The following is an 8,499-nucleotide window of genomic DNA, read 5'->3' on the forward strand; positions in this document are numbered from 1 at the left end:
GGCCAGCTTGCCAGGGGCTTCTTATGACGCCTCGTAATATGGCAACTACAAGTCCGAACAGTTTGAATAGTGTGGCACCCCGAACTTATAGCACTATATGCATTAGCTCCGAATCATGTCTTGGGTCTACAGTTGGGATAGCCCGGCTCCCTTGTTTGGGTGCCTTACGTTCCGTTATATCGGCTAAGGTAGCGCAGGGAGAACTACTATGATTGTGTCCCGGTTCTTCCGGACGAGCACCTCAGTAGAGAAAGCCGAAAACTGACTGGCATGATGTGGCGAGAGCTGGTCGCTGTTTGAGAGGTACTAAAATCCTTAAAGATTTTCTGCTTTAGGCGATAAATCGGCTTTGTCCGATCAAGGCGTATATAGCGCCCCAATTCGGCCTTCCGGATTCTAGGGGCTTCGCCGAAATTTAAAATTGTAGACTTCTATGGTTAAGTGAAAGTTATAAAGCCGCATAGTCTGATTGCCTCGTTCGCTGCGTTGGACACCTCCTTAAGGGACCAAACATTTGGATAAAGAGTGTCCGGGTTTTCCACGAACACCCCAGTGCTAGTCGCGTGGGGGCGGAAGCCGACGACTGGCCTACTTTCTGGATTTTATAAACAGCCGCACAAAAGCTAATATTTTAAATAACAAAAGCGCTACATAGCGCAAGTAACTTAGTCCTTAAAATACCACCATGACAGAAGCGAATTCATTCAAAAATGGTGTCCTTGGTACATTCTTCAGCTACGAGGCGAGCACCCTTCATAACGCCATCGTAATACAGCTCGGGATGGCGATGCGCCTTGCCCTCCAGCGGTCCGTCCTTGACCAGCTTCTCCGCATCCATCTTGCCCCAATGCACTTTGACGCGGGTAAGGGCCCGGCGGGCACCCTCGATGCACATGGATCACTTGATCACCTCAAGCCGCGGACAGGCATCCATCATCCGCTTGATCAGGCCGAAGTAGCTACTGGGCATGAGCTCACCAGGCCACATCCAAACTATGAATCCCTTCATAGCCAGTTTGGCTGCCCTGTGGAGTTCGACCAACTGCTTCAGTTGGTCACTCAGAGGCATCGGGTGTTCGGCCCCAGCATACTGGGACCAGAACAACTTCTTCGTTGAGTTCCCCTCCTGGGCACGGTAGAACTCCGCAGCGTCTGATACGCTGCATGGAAGATCTGCGAACGCCCCTGGGGAGCTCCGAATTTGAGTAAGTAAAAGAAACGCCTCCTCCACATGTTTGCTTTGCATAAAGAACTTCTTACCCGCTGCTATCTTCTTGCCCTCCTGGATCTCCTGCTGTGCTTTCTCGGCTTTGGCCTTGGCGCCTTTTAAGCTCATAAGGGCCTTCGCAAGCTCGGCCTCTTTGGCCCTTAGATCATGCTCCACGGACTCGCTTTTCTTGCCGAGGTCCTGGAGCTCCTGCTGTACCTCACCTACCCTAGCACCTTGCTTTTCGCGCTCCTTACATTCCGAGGCCGCCTTGTCTTCGGCCTCGGACAGCGCCTTCTTCAGGGCCGCCACCTCGGCAGGCACCCCTGTTACACGGTCACGCTAGTTAGTTGTTAGACTCACCAATTCTGCCTATCCTTAAATATATAAGAACGGGAATTACTTACCCTTGTTCTCTTCAAGCTGCCTCTTCGTGAGGTCGAGCTCTCCCTGTGCCTGCTTCAGGTCCCGCTTCAGTTCAGCAACTTCGGCAGTACGGGCAGCAGCAGCAAGCAGCACAGCCTTCTTATTCAAAATAACACTTATGATTAGACTCTTGCAGTATTTGATTGACCCTTGCTCGGCTTTTCCTTTCGAATGCCAAATAGAGTATCAGGGGCTACTACCTATCGGGTGTTAATTTTGCACATATTTACCACTAACCTCGAAGCCTGTTAGGACGCTAGTGAAAGCTTCAGTTAGTCCGCTCTTGGCGGATGAAACCTTCCGAATCACCGCACTCATAAGAGTATGGTGCCCTTCGTCCAGGGAAGCACCAAAAAGCGATTCTAGCAGACCGTCCGGCGCCTCATGCGCAACAGAAGTCCGCGACACAGACGGCTCGCCCTCCTTAGCGAGGGGCGCCTGCCTGAGTCCGGAACCATCGAAGGTTCCGGAATTGTGTTCGACTCAAAGCCCGGTTGGCCAACACGATCCGCTAGGATCTTGAACCCCATGTGTCCGATGACTGAGACCCCGCCTCGGGGCGTCTCCAGGTTCACCCCCCCTGCTCTGGGAGCCTTCGGGACAACACCTCCGTGTCGTCCGTGAGCTGAGCAGTGGTGGCCGTCGGAAGCGAATTCATCTCCGAATTGCTCAGGGACCCGGAGGAGGATACCTCGGGCTGATCCCTGGCCGGACTGCATATATGTTCGGTGTTATAAATACAAAAACTGTGAAGAGAAGTCATGATAGAATGCGAACACTTACGATCGCGCTAGGGGCTTCCCCCTAGGCAGCCACCCTCCTCGCTGAGAGTGGATGTGGCGGAGTAGTCCGGAAGGGGGCCCTTTGCCTTCTTGGAGCGGCTTTTCTCTTCTTCCCCCCCCCCCAAGATGGGGGAAGGTAGGATCTCTTCCTGATTCCCCCCACCTCCGCGGGAGGAATCCGGGGAATCCGACTCGTCGTCATCGGACGACAGGGGAATGACGGCCCGGCGCCGAAGACCTTTTCCGGCCCTTGGGTCCGCCTCCTCGGACCCCTCATCCTTTCCGGATGGGGCGTTTTCTTCTTCTTCCTCCTCCCCTTCGTGGGAGGAGTCCCCCTCGTCGTCTTCGGACGAGGCTTCCAGCACAACCTTCCGTCGGAGACCCTTTCGGATCCCCGGGGCCTTCTTCTCCGGCACCTTGTACGCCGCCGGGACCAGCTTCTCCGTCAGGAGAACATCGGCTGGGTCTTCTGGCAGTGGAGCCGGGCTATGAACCCGCTCCCCTATCTCCATGTAATCCAGAAATAAACATGCACAATTACTTAAGGCACTCCCATGAATATATCAGGAAGAATTGGGTCCGGTGTCAGTCTAAGAACTTACCGGACTAGGAGCCCGCGCGACGTGAAGCCCGCGGTCCTCGTATATCGGAGGAGGCACTTCGGAGGCCATGAACAGCTCCTTCCACATGCCTTTGTGCGTCATGGCGTAGAGCCTCTGGAGCGTCCGGTGCTCGGTGGGGACGAACTCCCACAGATTGACTGCCCGCCTCTGGCAGGGCAGGATTCGGTGAACAAGCATGACCTGGATCACATTGACAAGCTTGATGTTCTTGTCCTTCATGCTTTTGACGCATGTTTGAAGTCCGGCCAGCTCCGTGGAATCGCCCCAGGACAGGCCCTTCCTCCCCCAGGAGGTGAGCCGCATGGGGGCTCCGGATCGGAACTCGGGGGCCGCCGCCCAGTTGGCGCCGCGCGGCTCGGTGATGTAGAACCACCCCGATTGCCATCCTTTTACGGTCTCTGCAAAGGAGCCAGCGAGCCATGTGACATTGGGCATTCGGCCCACCATGGCCCCTCTGCACTCCGCCTATTGACCTCTTACCACCTTCGGCTTCACGCAGAAGGTTTGCGGCCATAGGCCGAAGTGGGGTCGGATGCGGAGGAAGGCCTCGCACACGACGATGAACGCCGAGATGTTGAGGATGAAATTCCGGGTTAGATCGTGGAAATCTAGCCCGTAGTAGAACATAAGACCGCGGACGAAGGGATGGAGTGGAAATTCCAGTCCACGGACGAAGTGGGCGATCAATGCGACCCTCTTGTGGGGTCCTGGGGTCGGAATGACCTGCCCGGCGTCTGGTAGACGGTGCGCTATGTCCGCGGCCAAGTATCCGGCCGCCCGAAGATTGGTGATGTGCTCCTCCTTGACGGTGGAAGCCACCCATTTGCCTCCTGCACCGGACATGTTTAGCTGTGCGGGGAAGACTTGGGCTTGGGCGCTGGAGCTCAGGGGGCAAGAGTGGGCATAGGAGGAAGAAGGCGTAGGTGCAAATGGGGGAATCTTATCCCTTTATAGAGGTGCAGGAAGCGGTGCGCCTCCCCCACTTGCCCGTTGGGAATCGCTTGTTTCCCAAGCGCCACGGTTAATGGCACGGTTGGATTACCCATGCCCGTATTGACGAGAATCCCGTAATAAGGGGACACAATCTCTGCTTTGACAAGACGAGTCACAGAAACCGCCTCGTGATATGCGTTGTAGCTAGTTGTGTGGAAATGGTTCGAATAATGAATCCGATCATAATAACGTGTCATGTCGTCAGGAAAAGTTGTCAGCACATTGCATTTGTGAAATATCATTCTCTCTATGGTGGTATGCAAAGATCATTCTTCAGATCCGGACACGATTCGAGTGTTCGATGATTAATTTGGAGTACTCGGAGGAGGAACCCGCCTTGCAATGCCGAAGACAATACCGCGCGCCAGACTCATCGTCATTGAAGCCTGGTTCAGGGGCTACTGAGGGAGTCCTGGATAAGGGGGTATCCGGACAGCAGGACTGTGTACAACGTCCGGACTATTGAAGCGTGAAGGTACGAGACTCAAGACTTCGGCCCATGTCCGGATGGGACTTTCCTTGGCGTGGAAGGCAAGCTTGGCGATCCAGATATTATATTTCCTTCCTTGTAACCGACTCCATGTAAACCCTAGCCCTCTCCGTGTCTATATAGACCAGAGAGGTTGGTCCTTAGAAGGCCGATCACAATTACATTCATACCATCTACTCTTGTACTACCCATATCATCAATATTAATCAAGCAGGAAGTAGGGTTTTACCTCCATCGAGAGGGCCCGAACCTTAGTAAACACCTCTGTCCCTTACTTCTTGTTACCATCAGCCTTGACGCACAGATCGGGACCCCCTACTCGAGATCCGCCGGTTTTGACACCGACACCCATGCACACATTAGCCTGCTACTTTTGGGCATTAATTATGCCATGAAGATCCAGTTCCTCATGGTGAATGTGTAAATTTGTATATGTACGGTCTTTCACGGACGGAGGGAGTAGGTTGAGCACTTGAGCGTGAGCGTGTGTGTTGCATCGTGTGCTGTGTGCCGCATGGATGCGTGAGTGTCATGTGCGTGCATGTGTACGTGTGAGTGTTGCATGTTGCATGCATGCATGCATGAGGCTTTTATTCCCTCCCATTGACATGTTCATATTTCAAACTTCATTAAAACGTTGCATGCAAGAATTATGAGAGAACTATTCAACTAGTCTTCATAGTGAAGTGGCAACACAAGCTGCAGCAGATGGGACACTTAATTAATAAGCTAAATCAGGCTTACCCAGTACTGCCATCATGTTTGCCAGTGGTGCATGCTTCCGCAAATACGCCTACACACCTCTCTCTTCCATTAACTGACATATGGGACCTCTTCAGGTAGACCCACATGTCATCGGCTTAACTATTTACACTCCGAAGGACGGTATATCCTCGTAGTAGTACTAGTAGAATTGGGATTTAATGCACTTTCTTCCCTGTCTTTCCCTCTTCTTCCTCCTCTCTTCTTCTTTCTCCTCCCTTCCCCATCATTGGCCACACACCATTTTCCCCCGCTCACTGCTCGCCCGCCCGCGCCATCTTCCTTTGTAGCTCGCGCGTACCATATCCCCCCGCTCACTGCTCGTCCACACACACCATCTTCTTTGCTCGCCTGCCCGAATCCACTTCCCCGCTCGCTCGCAGGCACCGAAAACCACGATCACTCACCTAAAAAACCCTATGGCAGAACCGACTAACACGAAGAGCCGCGATTGGGATTCTCGCCCTGATGTTCTCTTGGAGCAGATTTGTAATCATATGGACCTGCTCAGCATCGTCTGTCTGGCCGATTGCTCGGTGTGTTTGTACTGTCTACTCGTCTGCAACCGGCCAGCCCTTTTCAAGACACCCTACTTGCTGATACCAGATCCTCGCAGGTGCCCAGACATCGACCTGACGATACTACGGAGGTTTCCGTGGTGCCCCTTGTCGGTGTCAAAACCGGCGGATCTTGGGTAGGGGGTCCCGATCTGTGCGTCAAGGCTGATGGTAACAAGAAGTAAGGGACACAGGTGTTTACCCAGGTTCGGGCCCTCTCGATGGAGGTAAAACCCTACTTCCTACTTGATTAATATTGATGATATGGGTGATGCAAGAGTATATCTACCACGAGATCATAGAGGCTAAACCCTAAGAGCTAGCGTATGATGGTACGAATGTAATTGTGATCGGCCTTCTAAGGACCAACCTCTCCAATTTATATAGACACCGGAGAGGGCTAGGGTTTACATGGAGTCGGTTACAAGGAAGGAAATATAATATCCGGATCTCCAAGCTTGCCTTCCATGCCAAGGAAAGTCCCATACGGACACACGCTAAAGTCTTGAGTCTTGTATCTTCACGCTTCAATAGTCCGGACGTTGTACACAGTCCAGCTGTTCGGATACCCCCTAATCCAGGACTCCCTCAATAGCCCCTGAACCAGGCTTCAATGACGATGAGTCCGGCGTGCAGTATTGTTTGCGGCATTGCAAGGCGGGTTCCTCCTCCGAATACTCCAAAGTGATCATCGAACACGTAGACCGTGTCCGGATCCGCAAGATGATCTTCGTATGGTATAGATCTGATTTGCTGGCAATCTTCGTGCGTCGTGCCCTTGTATCGTGGCTCGGTCCAATGTGAACCGACGTTTCCTACCCCAGAACGACTCGCGTTACGAGGCAGTTTTATTGGCATATCCCGTCGAGGCGGAGATCGTGTCCCTCTTTTTACAGGATTTTCCATCAATATCAGCGTGCGTGACCCCACGACGGCCGTTGGTATTACCCCGTGTGTTTTTAGATAAGCCTCAAACGGTCTCACCGGGGACTCTTGATATTCACCCTCTTTATAAAGGGGTCGAGACTTATGCCTCTTGCTCCACCTTCATCGCGCGTTCCTGCACGTCGAGTTCTAGCACCCAAAACCTAAGCTCCACCCCTCCGGAATCCGCCAGTATGTCCAAATCTGATCCTCAAGGCCGGTGGGTCGCCTCCTCGATCGAGGAGAAGGACATTGTGTAGCTTAGGGAGGTCGGATACCTAACCGCAGATATCTAGCACAGGCTTCTCGCTCTGGGGCAAGTCATCCCCACGCCAGAGCCCAATGAGTGTGTTCTTTTTGTCCCACACTTACTCGGTGGTTTGGGTTTCACCCTCCACCATTTCATGAGGGGGCTCATGTTCTATTATGGGCTGGATTTTCATGATCTGGCTCCAGATGCCATCCTCCATATCTCGTCGTTCATTATCGTGTGCGAGGCTTTTCTCCATGTCACGCCACACTTCGGCTTATGGCTCAAGACCTTCAATGTGAAGCCGAAGATGATCGAGGGGCGACACATGGAGTGTGGAGGTGCCATAATAAGCAGAAATGCCGATGCCCCATGGCTGGAGGGTTCTTTCCCGGAACTATCTGACGTATGGCAGCGGAGGTGGTTTTATGCCAAGGCCCCAAGGGGCGCAAACTGGGTAGCTGCCCCTAAGTTCCGCTCAGGCCCCCCGTCGCAGTTGGCGTCCTAGGCAAACGTAGGATGTACTTGGGGCCCCGCAGGCGACGTACCAATACTGCAGAACCACATCCGGGAGCTTCTCGAGAGGAATATCAACCTTGTCAGCGTAATGCAAGTGATGTTAATCCGGCGGATGTTGCCGTGCCAGCGCTGGCCTCTTCGGATGTGGGAATTCAATCCGGAGGGTCCGCGGACTGTGAAGCACTTCTTCGGCTTAAAGCTCGAAGATATGTGCAAATTATTCTTCGGACGGAAGGTAACGTGTCCGGATACCACCGAGGATGCGGGCCTAAGTTGCAACCGCCTAGATACCTAAGTAAGTGGCCTTGATACTAGATACCCTGTTTTGTATTTGTCATATTTGTTTATTCTGAACATCATCCGTGTCTAGGAGTGGCTCAGCAAGGCAGAGAGAATCAGGTGTCCGGCACCACTTCCCGAAGGCTCGCCCGCCCCTACCATGGCCAAGATGCTCGACCGGGTACTCAGCCGAATGCCCACGGGGAAGGATGAGAAATCCGACCCCCACATACTACGCATCCGAAACGGGGATAGTCGGGGAGGAGAGGTCGAGGCCACCTCCCCACGCGGGAAGAAGAGGGCCGCCTCCCAAGATTTGGAGGCAGAGATGCCCAAATTAGGGAAAAAGAGATCCCTAGAGGTCCTTGCCCGACAGGCACCCTCACCGTGTCATGCCCTCGAATGGGCCAACCCTCCAATGAGTCATAAGTCAATTATTAACTTAAAGGTACTATATTTCTCCTGGATCAATGACCAAGACTCAACTTTTTGCAGTCCGGCTGGCAGCTCTTCTCAACAGGGATCGTCTTCAGGCGACCTTCCTCCGGAGATGATGGAGAGCGAAACCCCACCCGCCTCTCTGGTTCTTGACATGGGCGACACCAAGGTGTCATCACGGAGGAGCCCGGATCCGCCAGGGCCGGCAGCCAACGCGTTAGCCGCCCTAAGTCCGGACGTACTGACGGG

The sequence above is a fragment of the Triticum aestivum genome, chromosome 3B (assembly GCF_018294505.1).
Source record: "Triticum aestivum cultivar Chinese Spring chromosome 3B, IWGSC CS RefSeq v2.1, whole genome shotgun sequence".
Classification (NCBI taxonomy): domain Eukaryota; kingdom Viridiplantae; phylum Streptophyta; class Magnoliopsida; order Poales; family Poaceae; genus Triticum; species Triticum aestivum.